Here is a 20,282-nt window from a genome sequence, read left to right as displayed (position 1 = left end):
AGTGGAACCTATTCTGTTTTATACTGTTGAACGCAACTTATTTGAGGAATGTAGATTTACTGTTCATATTTTTTTCTGAGTTTTCTCATTTTCAGATCATGGATGGAGATTGGTTGCATGTCAGCTGTTTATTCGGATGTTATCTTGTTTTCAATTAACTTACTTTTGTACCAAATGTTTCAGGTGGAAAGGATAAGCAAATCTCCTTTCACTTTTCATATGAATAAATGTTTCTCTGTTTAGAACATTATTACATTAATCAGTACTTCAAAAGAAACGTTTTATTCAGATGATGCGCAGTGTTTTACAAATTTGTAACATAATAAAATTGCTAATTTATGTTTTAGGCACTTTATTTATCTGAAAATCTGTAAATCTGATGCGAAGTTAAAAATAATAAAACACAAGACAAATCCTGTTGAGCTATTGTAGAATAATTAGATTATTTGCACTGTAAAGAATATGGAAGAATATCGCATAGTTATAACCAGGCTTGTAAAATGTCATCTGCATGTCATTTGACTAATTTGTTCATAACTTTCTTTAGAAGCCAAATTCATTCCATAATTTTAGATGTACTCATAACGGTTTAGTAGGGCTATATTTTTGTCCAAGGGTACATTGCTCTCATTATAACATCTGAGGCTGGAGAGTGAAAACTCTCCAAAATGTCACGTGTCATTTGACATAATGTCATTTGAATGACATTTTGCCTCCCACGCCCCAGATAACATATTTACAGCAATGTCTTGTTAGACAAAGTTGTAGGCACATTTAAGCGCTATAAGCTCGTCATACATCATGAATTGATATCTACCTTCTGAAAAAAGTTCTGGGAAAATTATACAAACGAATGCAAATGACATTTTACAACACTGGATAACCATTGCTCTTATTCAGAAGATAATTTTCAGAATTAAAAATACACATTTGCTAATTAACTGTACAATACTTTTTAACAAAGAAATCATACTGTATGTGATTCAGATCCATATAATATATGAGTGTCGAAGTTATTTTTTACTAGACAGCAATCTAAAAACAGTTAAAATAGCTTTGTCGAAAATGTTGTTCAAATATGTCCCATGTATGTTAAAACTCAAGGGCAAGTAAAAATTGCAGATTTTGGCTTAAATTAAAACTTTTAAATCGTTTTCGATGTCACACGATTATTTAATTGCTCAAAATATTCACTTTCAACGTCAATGATAAATTTAGAAAAAAAAACTGTTTTGTTGACAATCCAATGAATTAGAAAAAAAAGTAATAGATTTTTTCGGTAGTTAAAAATCATAATCAAGCAATAACATTAGTATGGTGCTTTAAACGGTTTGATTCCAAATATTTTTGTGTCGGGGGAATTCGTTGATAGTTCTGCTTCATCTTTCTAGAACATTATTATCATTTAAAACGTTCATCGATTGATCGGCAGTCATAGTACCCCCTTACCCCGTATTTTCACTTGCCCAGGGGTACCTTAATTGTCATGTAAATTTTCAGTTTTTCATTTCAGCCGATATCGTATCTTAGAACATCGACTCATGGAAGGTCTATTGTAGCTTGTGAAAGTAATAAATAAAATCGTATCGGCTCAATGGACCTGCTTGGATGCTCCTTGGACTCCGTAATATCAAGTCTTAGGACATTTTGTTTCTTGACATGATTTTTAATACTTTCGAGGATATGTACTTTAGAGCAGTTTGGCCTATGACACCCGAAAAAAGTACGACTTTTTAGATCTAGTTACTAGTTTTGGCAAGATCGAATGGAAAACCCTAAGTATGTACGTTAAATCCATGTAAAAAATCGTCCTGAGAGCAGTGACGGGAAATGTCATATTGATGTCATGGGACTAACTTGCTAATAACTTCTCTTACAAGTCATTCACAATTAAGTTTCCCTTATAAACATGTAGCCCTTAAGGGACCCGACAACTTTTTCTAACAGGTAATTTCTCTAAATATGATATTGGCGGCGTGAGAGCCGAATTAGTATCAAATGACATTAATGTCATGACATTCCGTGACATTTTTTAAATCTCGCTCTCATGGCTCACACTTTGTGTTTAGAACAATGATCTGTTCGACAAAGTTCTAGGACTCTTTAAGTACTACATGTTTATCAAAAAATCTGAACTGTAAATGACTTTAAAAAAAGTTATTGAGAAATTAGTTATAGAAATGTCATGACATTTTTTTGACATTTCCCATAACTGCCTGAGAGGGTTAAATACCAAAATATAACAATAAATGAACCGTTTGTTTGAGAAACTGCATATGTAACATTTTTGGCCAAAATGAGATTTTTATATATTCTGAATCTTCGTCCAAAAATACGTATTGTGGCAAAAAATACGAAAAAAAAATTTTTGTTCAGGAATGTATGAAATTTTTTTCGTTTGTTTGAGAAACTACATATGTCCACGTACTTTGAAGAGCAATTGTGGAGTACTGCTTACATTTTTTGCACTGAAAGTGCCCCAGGGTGTTGAGTTTTGCCAAAAAACTATTGATCTGTATCGAAGAAATCGAAAGATTCGGTGCAAATTTGTTCAAAAACAGTTTTTTGTTGTTTTCTCGAAATAGTGTAAAATGGACTTATGCAGTTTCTCAAACAAATGATTCAAATTCTAAAATACCAAAAGGAACCCAAAGATATTAAAGACTGTAGATTTAAAATAAAAACTTGCATTTTAAGACAAAACTATATAATTCAGGCAAAGGAATATTAAGGACATTGTGTTACGGTTCTGATTAGAATCATAGAATCTTGGCATAATGAAGAGTGTTTTGAAATTCTGAATAAAACTTGTATGTCCGTAGAAAAACCTTCAGTTCAGTTCAGATGCTTCGCTGAGGTTAATATATCTTAAGAATTTCCAATACCTCCAGAGCTACGGAGTGTTCCAAATACGCTTAGAAATCTATAGGGCTTTTCAGTGATGAATTTCATAATTATTTAACAAAATTACCAATAAAGAAAAAATAAATAAAAAATATAGGGATATTTTGGAATATTTCTAAACCATTACAAATTTTTCTCGAAATTTTTATAACATATTCGCGAGTCAGTCCACATTTTTGTTGTATCCTCCTGATGCATCGAAGGTGTGCGAGTTCTAGATATACTTATACCTGATACACATTACAACTTGATAACATAATCAAAATGTTCGAATTCATGAAAATTTATAATTTCCATACTGGGTTTAGTTTGATTTTGAAACTGCCAAATGACCACGATAAACCACATAGGGGGAGGGGGCCACGTGGTTTCTGGATGGCCCCCAGCATCAAATGAACCGGTGCCAGCCAAAGTGGTACATAGTGGTACATTAAGTAAATTTTACAAGCGACGCATTTTTCCAAAAACTTCGAAAATCAAATTCAAATTGGCAATTTTCTGCACATCAACTGTACCAATGTGTTATGACTGATGTGCCTAAAGGTAGTAATGATAAATATATGAAGTTTCTTGACCAATTTCGAGTTTGTTGGAACGAAATGCACATGTACCACTATTAATGGGATCAAAATGCAACAGAAACCGAAAATCGTTGCCAGTAAAAGTGGTACATGTACATTTAAAAAAATATACCAAAAAGCATCTTCTTGAAATTCAAAATAGGGTTAAAATCTGCTGCGGAAATGTCTGTGTTGTCAATTTTTTTTCTCCATATGCTGATTTTAGTGGGTAGAAATGTAAGGGAGACCGGGGAGACTTGATCCCCTTTTCTGATTTCCGATGTATCACGGCCAAAAATAAATAAACATGCGCGATCTCCACACAGACTCTCTAAGAAATATTTATTTATTTATTTTCAGACTAAGGCCGGAGTGGCCTGTGCTGCACATAAAAGTCTTCTCCATTCAGCTCGGTCCATGGCTGCACTTCGCCAACCACGCAGTCTGCGGAGGGTCCGCAAATCGTCCTCCACCTGATCGATCCACCTTGCCCGCTGTGCACCTCGCCTTCTTGTTCCCGTCGGATCGTTGTCGAGAACCATTTTCACCGGATTACTGTCCGACATTCTGGCTACGTGCCCGGCCCACCGCAGTCTTCCGATTTTCGCGGTGTGAACGATGGATGGTTCTCCCAACAGCTGATGCAACTCGTGGTTCATTCGCCTCCTCCACGTACCGTCCGCCATCTGCACCCCACCATAGATGGTACGCAACACTTTCCTTTCGAAAACTCCCAGTGCGCGTTGGTCCTCCACGAGCATCGTCCAGGTCTCGTGTCCGTAGAGAACTACCGGTCTTATAAGCCTTTTGTAGATAGTCAGTTTGGTACGGCGGCGAACTCTATTCGATCGGAGCGTCTTGCAAAGTCCAAAGTACGTACGATTTCCAGCCACTATGCGTCTTCGAATTTCTCTGCTAGTATCGTTATCGGCGGTCACTAGTGAGCCCAAGTACACGAATTCTTCAACCACCTCGATTTCGTCACCACCGATAGAAACTCGTGGTGGGTGGCTTACATTGACCTCTCTTGAGCCTCTTCATATCATGTACTTCGTCTTCGACGTGTTGATGACTAGTCCAATCCGTTTAGCTTCGCTTTTCAGTCTGATGTAGGCTTCCTCCATCCTCTCAAAGTTACGTGCCATGATATCAATGTCGTCGGCGAAACCAAATAACTGGACGGACTTCGTGAAAATCGTACCACTCGTGTCAATCCCTGCCCTTCGTATTACTCCCTCCAAAGCGATGTTGAATAGCAGACACGAAAGACCATCACCTTGCCGTAACCCTCTACGCGTTTCGAAGGGACTCGAGAATGCCCCTGAAACTCGAACTACGCACATCACCCGATCCATCGTCGCCTTGATCAACCGTATCAGTTTATCCGAAAATCCGTGCATAAGCTGCCATAGCTGGTCCCGATCGATTGTATCATATGCGGCTTTGAAGTCGATAAATAGATGATGTGTGGGCACGTTGTATTCGCGGCATTATTGCAATACCTGACGTATGGCGAACACCTGGTCTGTGGTAGAGCGTTCACCCATAAATCCCGCCTGGTACTGCCCCACAAACTCTCTTGCAATTGGTGTTAGTCGGCGGCATAAAATTTGGGAGAGTACCTTGTAGGCGGCGTTCAGCAATGTGATTGCGCGGTAGTTGCTACAATCCAGCTTATCGCCCTTTTTGTAGATGGGACACACGACACCTTCCATCCACTCCTGCGGCAGAACCTCATCCTCCCAAATGTTGGTAATTACCCAGTGCAGCGCTCTAGCCAGTGCATCACCACCGTCAGCTCTCCTGGCAGTTGGTTAACTCCAGGGGCTTTGTTGTTTTTCAGCCGGCCGATCTCCTCCTGGATTTCCTGGAGATTCGGAGCCGGAAGTCGCATGTCCTGCCCGCGTGCTCCTAGGTTCATTACCATACCGCCACCGTTGTCTGCCATATCGCCATTCAGGTGCTCTTCGTAGTGCTGCCGCCACCTTTGGATCACCTCACGCTCGTTTGTAAGAAGGTTCCCGTTTATGTCCTTGCACATATCGGGCTGTGGCACGTGGCCCTTACGTGAACGGTTCAACTTCTCATAGAACTTTCGTGCGTTATTAGCGCGGTACAGTTCCTCCGTCTCTTCACGGTCTCGATCTTCCTGCTGGCGCTTTTTCCTCCGGAAAATCGAGTTTTGTCTGTTCCGTGCCCGTTTGTATCGTGCCTCGTTGGCCCTCGTGCGGTGTTGCAGCAATCTCGCCCATGCTGCATTCTTCTCCTCAACTAACTGCTCACATTCGCCGTCATACCAGTCGTTTCTCTGATCCGGAGCCACCGTGCCTAGTGCAGCGGTTGCGGTGCTTCCAATGGTGGATCGAATATCTCTCCAGCCATCTTCAAGAGATGCTGCGCCTAGCTGCTCTTCCGTTGGGAGTGCCACTTCCAGCTGCTGCGCGTAGTCTTGGGCTAGTCTACCGTCTTGTAGCCGCCCAATGTTTAGCCGCGGCGGACGACTCCGACGCGTGTTGTACACCGTCGAGAGTTTTGAGCGCAGACATACTGCAACGAGGTAGTGGTCGGATTCAATATTCGCACTGCGGTAAGTGCGTACGTTCGTGATGTCGGAGAAGAATTTACCGTCGATTAGAACGTGGTCGATTTGGTTTTCCGTTTCTTGATTAGGTGATTTCCATGTGGCCTTGTGGATATTCTTGCGGGGAAGAAAGTGCTTCGGACTACCATTCCGCGGGAGGCTGCAAAGTTTATGCATCGTTGGCCGTTGTCGTTCGATACGGTATGCAGACTATCCGGTCCGATGTCCGGTCTATACATATCCTCCCTTCCTACCTGAGCGTTCATGTCACCGATGACGATTTTGACGTCCCGCAGTGGGCGTCCATCGTATGTCTGCTCCAGCTGTACATAGAACGATCCCCTTCGTGTGGGCAGTGCACGTTGATGATGCTATAGTTGAAGAAACGGCCTTTTATCCTCAGCTTGCACATCCTTGCGTTGATTGGCTGCCACCCAATCATGCGTTGGCGCATCCTGCCCAGCACTATGAAGCCGGTTCCCAGCTCGTTGGTGGTGCCACAGCTTTGGTAGAAGGTAGCCGCTCGATGCCCGCTTTTCCACACTTTCTGTCCTGTCCAGCAGATTTCCTGCAGCGCTACGACGTCGAAGTTGCGGGGATGTAATGCATCGTAGATTATCCTGTCGCAACCTGCGAAGCCTAGCGACTTGCAGTTCCATGTTCCAAGCTTCCAATCATGATCCTTTATTCGTCGCCTAGGTCGTTGCCGATTGTATCGAGTCGTATTATCTTCTATGTCGTTCGTAATAGTTGTTTTTAAAGGCGGCTTATTGGGCCTGCGCAAACCTCCTGTCTCGTCGGAGGGCCATCGTGCAGGGCTGTTTAGCGTCCCACCTAACACCAGGACTTGGGCTTGTGCGCTTTGAGCGGCACACGGTCGCTTTAGCGGAGCCTACTTGCGGATACATGTAGCTTTTTATAGAGGTTTAACAGGGCCCACTGTCAAACCCCACCACATCCCAGGCAGGCGCCACAACTCGCAGATGGCCTGGGGGGGGGGGGGGAATAGAAATATAGTATTTATTTTGTCTGGTGTATGACAGTTCTTAAATTATTGTTGTTATTGATAAACAATCGATATTTTGAAGTGCTGTCAAAAATCGACTTTTAAAATATTCGGGGTAAATTGATCCCTCTCCAAGAACTTGTTTGGATAAAATTAGGAAGTTTCCTTCAGATTTTTTAAATATTTTTCCTTCAAAATACGTGGAATTTTCAAATTGCTGTGCGTATACATGAACGATTTTCGTTATTGAATTCGACAGCACGTGCAATTTTAAATTTTGGGGAGACTTCATCCCCTTTCTATGATATTTGCTCAATAAATAATTTTTCCTGCCAACACACAACTTCATCAAATCTGTCAAATCTACAGAAAATTAGAAGCCTGAGAACAGATTTATATTTTTTTGAATTTTTTCGCGAATTTTTTGTATGGGGGATTAATAGGGGATCAAGTGCTCCCATATTGAGGCAATAACTTCAAATCCAAATATCCTAAAACTTTGATGGAATGTTGACATTTTCATCAGTACACATCATTAAGCATATTTCTAAGAGTGCTTTGAAAATACGTTGTAGGTGCAAAAGAGAGTCTCTCTTTGGATCAATTCTCTTTCGATTATTACGAAACTATACAAAAGTTTATTTCGAATTTCTTGGCAGATATCCAAAGACAATAGCGTTGTCTATCATGCTGAAATGGAAATGTAGCAAAACATGCAAAACTAGTCGATATATTAGCGAAAGAGAGCGTGATCAAAGAGAATCTCTCGTTTGCACATACGACCTATTCTCAAAGCAATCTAGATTTATGGCATGGTGCTGTGAAAAAACGAAATCATTTGCGTTTCCAATGAAAAAATCTTTAGGAAGGTCAAAACATACAGACCGTCCTGCAGAATAAATAAGGTTGAGAATCCAAAAAATAACTCACCACATAAGGGTCATTTGTCTAGAGGATCTATACTAAAAAATATGCTAGAACAAAACTACTTTAGTTCTCGATAAAACAGGGGGTGATCAAGTCTCCCCACCTTCTCCTACAATTGTACATGGACCACTTTTCCTGGCAACTAAATTGCCAATTGTGATATATACCAGAAATTAAAATGTGCATATCTCCAGATCATATTGCAGAAGTAATTTACTGTTTGCATTTCTGGACTAATTCGTGTTTTAGAAAGACAATTTATGGTATGCGTCGTTGGGCATACATCACTAAATAACAGCCTAAGCCATAAATAAGGCAGAATTATACTCTCTGCCGATCGGCATTATGAGCATGAGCATGATGAACGTGCATTTCGTAGGGAACCAATGGATGGAAGCATGGGATTTGCTCTCCAACCTCAATGTGCACAGTCCGAGAGCTCTAGTTTTGTCAGTCGATAACGGCGCTGGAAATGTCCTCACGGTCTATCGGGAATGGGAAGGAATTGATGATGCAATCAGTCGCCCACTGCAAACCGAGAACACCTCTGCACTCGCCACGAGTTCATGCGGATTTTTTATTGGAATCTGGGGGCTCGGCAGAGGTTCGTCTTGGTTAACTGGTTGTCAATGTGATAGTAATGAAAGGGTTTTTTTTTTTTTTTTTTGTCTTTATTAAAGAGACTTTCAGCCCAAGGCTGGCTCGTCTCCGTAATGAAAGGGTGGTATATTCTAATTGGATGCCGAAACGAGCTTTTTTTGCTTATTTCGAATTCTAACAGTTACCTGTTAGAACTAATCATGTGAGGTATTATCAACTGCGTGGTAAACTATTCGCAGGAGTGATTATCGGATACGGCGTCCGTCAACAAGTGGCTTTCGTTGGAGTGTAAGGATCTACGAGACGATTTCGGTCGCCAGTGGATTATATCAGAGTGATGATGTGCGTGTTGGCAGTGCGCAGTGTAGTATTGTGTATCCGGAATAAATTTATACCGCTTTTTATACCGAAGTTGGATTTTTCTCCAGATACAGGCAACTTTCCCAACTTCGGAAGTAGTGCGCTGGATTCGCCTAAAGATGCGCTAAACAACGCATCAATTAGTTTGACAAATAAAACTTCGGAAGAAAGTTCGGTTCGGAAGTCCCGACTTCCGAATTCTAACTTGGTGCTACGCCGACAATAAATGCTTGCTCAAAAGTGTGCGATCAAATATCAAAGATTCTGAAAGGTTCAAAAAGAAGAAGAACATTCATAGGTGCGGGTCCCCCATCCGCATCATCCGCAGCAGCAGGCCGGTAGCAGTAGCCGGCGACGAAGCAGCGGAGGCGAACCCTGTTAGAGCGCCATAGCCGGGCAAGAATCCGTAAATTTAAGAAGCTCAATCACTCAATGGTGTGGGGTCAAAGAATTTAATGCGAATAGAGGGTCGGTTGGAATGTTTTCGTTGACTTAGCCAGCTGTTATTTAGATTTAGTAACAAAGATGCCCCAAAACGCAAAAAGCCAAACCACGCATGGTGCTTTGTTCCTCAAGAGCTGCCAGCTAAAAGGCGCTTTGCCTCATGAGTAAGGATTGAATCCAAACGATAATGAAAAAGTTTCTCACTTATCATCTCTGTATACATACATATACGATATGTAGCATACCGCGAGAGACTTTTTCGCAAGCGGGATGCTATACCCCACGAAAGGACCGAAAACAAAGCGAGAATCACCATTTTTCTGTGGGGGCTGAATATCCGATTCTGTTTTTTCGCACTAGCATTCAAGTTTGATAAATTTGTTATCATGGCTTGTTATGATTCGGAACAGTTTTTGCCTCTCTTTTATTGCGATTCTTTTCTAAAATTAGCATACTGGCTCACCAGTTACGCGCCGGGTCCCATGCGCCGAGTTGTGCGCCATGCAAAAAGTAAATAAACCAATGTCAAATAGATGTGAGCTTTCGGTAAGCTTTTCCACATTCGCTTGTAAGGTATGTAGCATATTGTCGTCCCTTTACGAAAAGATATTTTTAAGTGAAATTGTTCGAGGTTTAGTAGTTTTTTGCTTTTCTTTCGCCTGTGTTGCGTTCGGGATATTGTTTAAGTGGATATTAGTAGTGCAATTATGTTTAATTTGTGATGTAATATTCTACACTTAAATTGAGTAAAGTACCATAATATGACACAATACCTTAGCGGCGCACAACTAAGCGAGGCAGAGGTGAATGAGCAAAATGCTATAATATCTCGAGAATCACAATATCTATTGAGACCGATTTCTGCAAACCCTGCTTGGGAGGCTATAAATCATGATAAATTCCATTAAAAAAAACCCAGATTAATCCACCTAGCGTTGGTGGTGCCTTTCTCGCATTTAGTTAAGACACCAACCTTATATGGGGTTTATATGGTCCGATGTACCATTTTCTTCATAACTTTTAAACGCAATGACCGATCGTTATCAAATTCAATAGTGATCAACAAGGCTTTGTCCCCTGTCGAATAAAACTTGTTGCGAGAAAATCGGTTAAGGATTACTATACGAAAAGTTGTCTAATGTTTTTATAGCTTTTGTGCACACACATACACACATACATACACACGGACAGACAGACATGTGCTCAGTTTGTCGAGCTGAGTCGATTGGTATATAACACTATGGGTCTCAGAGGCTTCTATAAAAAGTTCGTTTTCGGAGTGAAATGATAGCCTTTCGGTACAACTTCGTTGTACGAGAAAGGCAAAAATCAAAACGCGGGGATCACTGGATCTGATGATGACGAACTAGCCAGGGATGGTTTCAATCATTTAGTTTTTTGGATTCGATTAATAATTCATCAAAAACTTTGGGGGATGAATTTCAAAATATGTTGTATTGCAGCCTATTAAGTATCCTGATATCAAAGTTCATAAATCTTATTAGTATATGACGCTTCACGTCGAAACAACTTGCAGTATTAATACGAATTAATCTAATGACGTGGTAAAAATTAAATAGAATGATCACAATTTAAATTTGTTGGATAATTTGCTCTTGATGATGATGATGATGATGATGATGATACTACCATCTATAGACTAACGCAAAATGAACTCCCCCAAGAAATTATGACGTTTGAGCGGGTCGCATAATGAACGCAAAATGAACTTTTGTTCGAGAAGACGACCCGCTCAAATGTCAAAATCCATCGGGTGAGTGAATTCGATGAACCGCTGCACAGGTCTATAGACTAACGCAAAATGAACTCCCCCAAGAAATTATGACGTTTGAGCGGGTCGCATAATGAACGCAAAATGAACTTTTGTTCGAGAAGACGACCCGCTCAAATGTCAAAATGCATCGGGTGAGTGAATTTCATGAACTCCTGCACAGGTCTATTGTAGCAAGGCATCTGCCGATAGCACTGGCCTGAGACGAGACCGGCAAAGACAGCTTCTTTTTCCTTGTTTTGACACTTGTTCTTCTTTTTATCACAGTTGATTATCGAGTATCAACTGTTTCCTTGACTGTTTCACCTAAGCCCCTGGTGGACTCTTCTGAGCACAATAAAAGTGTATACAATTCACGAATTAGTAAATTAATTTTCATAAGCATTTTTATACCGGGAACAAAACACAAGTTTCTAACTGATTATTACACTGAAAGGATTTCAAACCATAAAGTCACGTGTTTTACATATGATTTTTCACTACTTGTCAATCATGTGTTATCCACTAGCCTTACACGTCAATACAAAGTGTATGATCCAAGTTTGATTGGTAAAGCTTCACATATCGATGTAACGTGTTTGATAATTGAAATCGATGGTTAAAATTGAAAGATGTCATAGCCATTCATATTGGAAATTCAAATGTAATTATCATGAAATTCAAAGTGAAACAATTTTGAAATCTATTATCTTATTTCCAACCACAAGATTAAAAAGGGCGTAACTAGTAAACAACACAGGAAATGATTTACACAAAAGTATTTTGGTGTTTTAGCATTTTTATTTAACTTATTTATTACAGCATAATATAGCATGGCATGTACAACTAATGTTGTTTATAAAAATTAGAATTACACAAATTTATGTGCCTGATACCTTAGTAATAGAATTATGCTTATACAAAATACATGTTTATTACAAAAAGTTAACATTTTATTTTATTTTTACACTGAATATTATATATCACTGTCTTCCTCGGTAAAATCATATCTTTTCCTAAAGTACATCCTGTTATCAATTTTATGTATCATCAATGGAGGCCATCAAGATCGGCTAATTTTATAATCTGAAATAACTGTGTGCAAACTTGCGCTTCGCATGCTAGTAAGTGCTCATTGAAAACTCCACATTGCCATAGCTGCCCAACTATATATGTAATTGAGTCGATTTTGAGAATCTCAACTATTTCCAATAGTTCAGTAACATCTTGATTTGTATAAGTAACAAATAATCCATGTTTATACATAATTCCATTGATATACGAGCTTGAAGCAAATAAAATTGTTTTCTCCAAGTTAATGTCATGTGATCCTACAAGTTTATCAAAATATGGTTTGCGTCTAAAATCAGTTTCAGAAAACTTTGCTTCTTTTGTGGAATTGAAAAAGGTTTCATTTAATAAATCATAACTGAACTGAAGGGAAGCCTTGACACAGAGGGTGTAGCAAATGTTTTTTCTTGAAGTAATTGCATGCGCATATTGTTTGAATTGCTTATGTTTCGCTTCGAATCTGAAGCACATTTGTTTTACAACTGGACCACTTTGTTCAATAACAGTACCGTAATGTAAAATGAAGTGGTGTTTAGGTTTTAGTGATTCAGAAAATAGTTCTTGATACAGCTTATGGTGCTGAGATGCTAGAGTTCTAAGCTTAGCAATATCTGTGTCCGAAAATGATGGAAACAAAGAGAGTTCAACTAATCTTACAAGAACTTTAACAAATTCCCATACAGGGTCATCATGTTTTACCATAGGGCCTACTATGAAAGTAAAATAATGACAAAATGCACGCATTTCACTTGATGTTGTTCTGAGTTTTACTGACTTAGATTTTCTATTTGTATCGAAAAATTCGTCGATATCCGGCATTCGAGCTAATGATTGATCCAATGCGACCTTACTCACTGCTCTTCTACGAGTATTAAGCTGCTGACGATTGAAATATTGCTTTTCATATATAAAATAGTTTAAAGCGTTAGTAAACCCGTATTTACAAATTCCCGTGCTAAATATGTCATGCATAGCGTCCACAGACAAGTTTTCAGTGACATGGAAAGACGGCAATGTATTAAATTCTGATTCTCCTTTTAAACCTGTTTCTTTCTGGTTATTTGTAGCAATATCTACAGCGTAGTTTTGTGCGTTTCGTAACTCTTCTTTATATTCATCAGTGTCATTCTGCAGCATATCCTTACATCGTCGACAGAAGCGACAATAATAGTTAGCATTGAATCCACCGCAAAACATGTGCAAACTATGAATTCCTAAATTATCTCCTTGGCAAAGCACTAATGCAAAACGTAGAAAATGGTTTTCACCGTCGACAGTAAAGCCCCAAACGCAATACAACGGAACGGCGACGGAAACGGCAAATTTGACAGAAAATTTATGGGCTAACTGTCAAATTTTCCGTTTCCGTCGCCGTTCTGTTGAATTGCGTTTGGAGCTTAACATATAATCCGTTTTCTTCTAGGTGGACAAATCTAGCTATTACCTTTGAAATTAGTTTATTAATGCCTATTTCGCTTATAGCAACTTTTTTATAGCGCCGGCTATGAAAATATTGCTTAGCCTAGATCGATATTCATCTGGTGTAATAAGACAATTGTAGTATAATCCACAAATAACATCCTTCTTATTATGAGAGCTGAGTACATCGTTTATTTCGTACTCATCTGCGTAGAAACTCAAAGGTATAACAATTTCATTAGGGTATTTTTGTTTTACAGTATTCCATCTAGCACCGTTAACGAAATTTTTTATCTTACTGGAATTTTCCAACTTAGACATGAACATGAGTGTTTGTTTTAAAACGTCTCTACATTCGAAGTATGATTTTAACTGAAATTCTATGTCCATTATAGCAATGTATTGCTTATCATTATCTATCTCTAAATCATCATGAGGGCCTATTTGCACCTTTTTAACATTTGTTTTCTCTACAATGACAACATCAGGCAATTTAAAAATGTTTCTGTTTTGTAGTACCTTAAATAGTTTAAAGTCAGTGTTTATAAAATTGAACATGGTCATCATTTTTTCTAACAAACTGTTAAGCTTAAACTGGGTATCTGCATCGCACTGTAGAGGTATCCGTTGTATTTGGTTCGCGATCATCGAATATAGCTGCTGCGTGCTGTCCTGAACACTCCTCACATCATTTCTTGTTAAGTTGTTTCTTCTATGTAAATCCAACGAGAAGTTGATACTTGCTGTGTTTATAGCTGTCAGTGATTCCAGAACTCCATCCTTTTCCCCTACGGATTGGTTATCTTCGCTCCCTATTTTCTCGTCGCCCTTGATACTTTCATTAGTTGATGACTTCAACGTACAAATTCCGCTTCCGGATGGTTGTGAATTAGTATCGTCAGCGTTTAACACAATATCATGATTCAGCACATGTCGTTTATATGAACAAAATTTTGTAAACACCGAAGGACAACCGCCGAAGGTACATGGGAATCGATAGTCCCTTGGTACACGGTGATCTTGTAGAAGATGATGAATATACTGTGTAGCCGAATCAAACGTACGGGTACAATTCAGGACAAAACACTTAATGTGCGGCATGGTGGAAGTTTAAATGACTGTTGACAGATACTCTTCTAGTTTTGTTACACTTGCGTACTTCTCAGGACGATTTATTCCATATACGTGATGGAAAATGAATAGCCACACAAGGTATGATATTTTTGATGGTTTCAGTCCGAATACCACGACAAATTTGACGAGCACATCGATAGCTCGGGTAATTGTCGACACAGTATAGTAGAAGTTTTTGTAGTAAATCCGATATACTCCTGACTGGTTCCTATAATCTTCACCAAAAACCACCAATTTTGGAGTTGATGGAATCGATAGTTCTTTGTATCGTCGATGAACTTCTTCTACTTTTTTCGCGGCTTCTTCGTACGTAGAAGCAAAAATGATAGTGTCTTCCTGACCATTCAAGATAGTTGGTCGATGATTCACAGAGATCTTCTGAGGGTGCAATATACAGTTTAGCAGCAGCAATATTCCGCAAAAACGAACGCCTGAAAATATTTAAAAACCAAATTAAAATGAATACATGGTATGAAAACAAAAGGCTTTATGGTGATCAATAATTCTTGTCATATCTGGCTCATATTCTGATATTTTCATTCGGAGACAATTCAGGTGTTATTAAATATATGAAAGTTTCATGGTTCGGAAAAAAGGATATAAATGTTCATTCCCAAAAGAGATCTTCTGAGGTAAAATGTATTAATGGGAAAAATAATTTCCATACAAACTTGCAAAGGCTTGTACTAAGTCCGATCATGAGATAGAATTGAATGAGCTTGGTCAATTAAAATCGATTTTTTAACTACTCTAATGTGATGCCTCACTACATACCTTCATTACAACCGTCTGCCGTTACAGTTTGGAGTATTTCCGATGACGTCTCATCCAGTGGCTTAGTCTCAATAAACTTTTCAATACCGGATAATATTGCTGGCCACTTCATCATTGCATCAACGGTTCCAATTTTAAGCAAATCATAATCGATATCGACCTGCAGCAATATTATTGAAAAGGTTAATAAATAGAACTAAAATAACAGGTATTAGACAAAGGGGGTATGGGTATCAAACTACATGACTTTCCGAAACAAACTTTACAGAAACACTTTGAGGATCACAGTGTCCACTGTCTTGGTATATAGCAGATCCCATGCCCCTCCCGGGTAAGGACCGTAAGGACCGTTAGGTAAGGACCCAATTTTGGAACCGACCAAAAACATACATACACACATTTTCATGGAAAATTTGTTCAAGTTTCCCTTACAACTGACAAATAGTAATGGATTATATATTTAACTCACAAATCTCCTTTTGTGGTATCCAATTCTGAACTGATTTCACGGTTTTGATGACGATGTGAAAATAAGATAATTGGATAAATTGATGAAATTAATCTTAAATTAACTTGTCTTAATTAGTTTGCGACTACACGGTTAGCTAAAAGTACCGAATATTAGGCACTTTTTACTCTAATCGGGGCTTTAGTGTGAGAGCCCAAAATTAATTAAATTTACCTTGAAGTTAAGCATAATTTACTGAATTATAAGTACACGGACAAATAAATCAACCCAAAATTTGAGTTCAATATACGCACTGATGAGAATATCGAAAAAAAATATACCCAAATTTGGGTAGTTTTCCCTTTTCTTCCTATGATTGTTGTCAAAACTACACGCTTACTTCAGTTCACCCAAATATGGGTGAAGAGTACTAAAATCATCAAAAGTGCACATACCTAGATATGGGTGAATCATCATTTACCCATATTTGGGTGTTTTATAGGAACAGTGATTATTACCCAAATTTAGGTACTTTTCTGAGCTTTGAGATGGGGGCTGTTTTTATTATGGATTCACAATTGCATTTTGTTTCGATTCCTCGTTAATTGCGAAAGAAAAGGTTTATAAAACTACGTGATGAAAATCATTTTTATTTATGCAATTTATTTGGTACATCACAAGTGAAAAGCGAACTGTTTAAAAATTAACAATACTTCTAGGAGACGGTCTTTTCGGAATATTTGGCATCTTCCGATGTAAAACCAGCATTGCTGTTGTGGATTTTGTTTTTCGGACCATTAGTGGTGGTTATTGCTAGCGACTTACTGCTAATCACAACGTGGCTCATGATGCGTCCGAATCTATGCTGCAGGTGTTTCCGTGGCCGACGACGCCAATTGACGATTGTTGAGCGGCAGCTCAAACACGGATATTCCGCCCACCACCACACCAAACATGTAAATTGGAATAATACGCCTCTTTGTTGTAGCTGTCCATCTGCTACCTGCTACTCCAATTTCCCGTGACCATGAGTTTTGAATGCAGTGAGGTGAATTTTCTGTCATGTTGCTTTTTAATTCTTAACCTTGGCCAAAAAGAAAATCTGAAATTTGAAAAGAAAATGTTTGTAAAAGGTAAAAATGAAATGCGTCTTGCCATAGACATTAACTATTCAGTTGAATACTCACCAGTAAATATAAAAATCCTTCATGCAAGTACTTTACATTGAGAAAATCAGATTAAATATTTACACCGAGGTTCACACCGGTATCCATGATGTTTTCGACTGAACAAAAATGTTATTTTTTCATCCAAATATGGGTAAGTTCATTTACCCATATATAGGTGAAGCTGGCTTCACCAACTTTATAAGTGATTTTTACAGATTTTATAGGTATATTTCACCCATATTATATGTAAATAGTATGCTTTCACCCAAATATGGGTGAATCAAGTACCCATAAATAGGTAAAGTGAACTAAGCGTGTAGAGCAAGATGCAAGCACCTCATCAGGATTGCTCAGCCCAATAACCCACATTTGAATAAATTCAATATTCTCAATTTTGAGCATTTTGAGTTGATCAAGACGATCAAGATCCACTTCGGATAAATTAAACTCTGATTTAGGTGAATTGTTTACATGTGATTAAAGGCAAACTACATACACTCTGAGGAAAAGCTATGCCAACTGCCTTTCTCCTGGTTGACCCCACGTTTGTTTACGTGCAATTTATACTCGATTAGTATAACCTCCGTATCCTAGCAGTGTAACGATTTAATCTTGCATAGATTACTTTTTTACTCTAACTTAGTATAAACTTTGAAAATATAATAAATGATTATCTCACTTAACTTCTCAAAAGGACCTAAGTAACATTTTTTTTAATTAATTTGAATACTCGCTTAACTTTTCAAAAGGACCTAAGTAACATTTTTTTCATGAATTAATTTGAATAGCGCAATCAACAGAAAAACATGAAAGCTTTTGATTACAGTACTCAAATTAATTCATGAAAAAAATGTTACTTAGGTCCTTTTGAAAAGTTAAGCGAGAATACTACAATCAATAGCTTTCATGTTGTTCTGTTGATTGCGCTATTAAAATTATTTCTTGAAAGAATGTTACTTAGGTCCTTGTGAAAAGTTAAGCTAGATTTGTTTGTATGTTATTACTGGTTTGGTCTATTTCTGAGTGTAGTGCCAGAAAAGGTATTTTTACTCAAATTTTGATAATTGACCTAAACTACGGTTTTGAGTTTAAACAACCCACTTTTGTGTAGTTTTGGTTTTCAGTGTACAAAATCAGATGAGAAAAATAAATGTTATTTTGTTAGCCCGATTCTTGGATGCCGAGTAGTGAGGAATCTCGAGCTGTCCTAGAAGCTTTCTTGAAGACCGACAGTTGGATTTAATCCGTTTGCAACCCCTAGGTCGGCCAGGAAGAAAAAAACAAAGCAGAGGCAATAAATTTCAATCTGGAAAGCTTAGGAACCCTTCAACGAAAAAGGTAACTATGATTGTATTTTGTATAAAAAACAGTTAATTTATTTGTATACTCTTTCGCCAGTCGAGGAGATTTGTAATATAGCTAAAAGATGGGCTGCCTGTAAGAAAAAAAAACGAAACTACAACGTCAACGAGTGGCATCCAGATTGCATGAATAGGCACCAGTGGTGATAACTGTGGACAAGAAGCTGCATGAGAGATGGTTGATGGTAATTTTGGTAGATGGAATCGCGAAATTGGAAAACATTACCACCCTATTATACTTCTCATCAGCATGTTGGATGATATACATTGAAAATTCATTTTGACTATTGACAGAGTCTCTAGATTGATTGCAATTTTGTAAAAGCGTCAATAAAATTTCTTTTTCTCGTTTTATAATTCAGCTATTCGAAGCGGTCAAGTGGATGGATTCTTCGTTGGTCTTCGCAATCAGAATGCCACTGCTGATTTCGGACAAAGGTCGGTATACTATAATGTATAATGCAGAAGATTTCTAAATACCAGCCTAATTTCTTCCAGAATGTCCTCTTCACTTGAAGACGAGAATGTATAAAATCAGCGGCTGCAAAATCTGAGAGTGAATTTCTAGCACTTGAAAAGCAAATCTTCCAATAATCTACTTATGTCTTTACCAAAGAAGCAATACATTTGGCTAAGGCCGCCAATATAATGTTTGTCGTGCTGAGCATTTAAAGTTATGGATTGCTAATATGGAAAAAACTACTTCATTGTAATACAATTTTTGTTGAGTCAAATGCCAAGTTGTATCCATAGATACACGTTTTACTAAAAACACTTATGTGATGACATTACAAGAACTTCTAAGCATAATTACTTACCAGCTGATGTCCGTTTTCCGTGGCAATAAATCTCCAATGATTGAAATTTTCGAGTTCAACGATAGCAATCGATTTAGTTAAAATTTGTCTCCGCAGCGGAAAACAAGCCCTCCACATATCCATAACTGTTGTCCAAGGTCCGTCATTAATGTTCAACCATCTCCGAGCTTCATTAACCACAGGGTCATCAACTGGGTCATCACATCGATCAATGTCGTTTGAGTTTCCAAGCTTAAAACGCTTTACATGGATGGCTTCACATTTCTCACGCTTCCGAAGTTTTGATTTTATCGTATTTACCTTATTGTATATTTTACCTCCAGGGTTCTTTTGTCTCCGCCTTTCGGTAGGTAGTAGGACTCCTGAAAGAGTAAAATAAAATAAAAATTTATGTAAAGGCCTGTTGTAGTTTTGGTGGTAAAGAAACTTGAGGCAAGATGGGCCGAAACCATTTTCGAGCGCAATACGTTCAACCTTCATAAGTAGCTGTTACATGACTCTATAAATATCGTCTCATGTAAATAATTGACTTATTCCAGTCTTTTCAATAAAAATTAGAATGATTCACTGTATTTTTACGTTCTCAGTGGTATTCGATCAGTCAATTGCGTGAAAGGAACCAAATACACAATTGATATGCATACAAAGTGCAAGAAATAGGTCTACTTTATGAATGAACTTTACAAGTTATATGTCTATACATTACAAAGAGCAACATTTATTTAGCTTACCAGTTTTTCATTCCTGAACAGCAAAGTGATGGTCTTTGCGTAACTTCTTAGATTATCTTCATAGAGTTTTTTTCTGTGCTCTAGATGCCATTCTGCGATTATTTGAGCCAATTCCAGTTGGCGTCCGTCCGAAAGCACACCTTTGGATGCTCGTGCAATTATGTCCTGCCCGATAATAGAATGTTGTAAGATTTCAAGCAGCAA

At 38.3% G+C, this 20,282-nt stretch overlaps 1 protein-coding gene and 1 long non-coding RNA gene across 2 annotated transcripts in view; both read left to right on the top strand.

The window, feature by feature from the left end:
* The window catches only part of LOC134211576 (negative elongation factor E), a 133,801-nt gene that overhangs the window by 96,502 nt on the left and 17,017 nt on the right, over nucleotides 1-20,282 (top strand). The window lies entirely within an intron of this gene.
* Nucleotides 18,279-19,263, top strand: LOC134215842 (uncharacterized). Its single transcript, XR_009980328.1, has 4 exons — nucleotides 18,279-18,506; nucleotides 18,567-18,714; nucleotides 18,892-18,967; nucleotides 19,028-19,263. It is a non-coding gene; the product is annotated as an uncharacterized LOC134215842 (long non-coding RNA).

The sequence above is a fragment of the Armigeres subalbatus genome, chromosome 2, assembly GCF_024139115.2.
Source record: "Armigeres subalbatus isolate Guangzhou_Male chromosome 2, GZ_Asu_2, whole genome shotgun sequence".
Lineage (NCBI taxonomy): Eukaryota > Metazoa > Arthropoda > Insecta > Diptera > Culicidae > Armigeres > Armigeres subalbatus.
The sequence above is the reverse complement of the archived record's forward strand: the minus strand, read 5'-3'. Positions and strand labels throughout refer to the sequence as shown.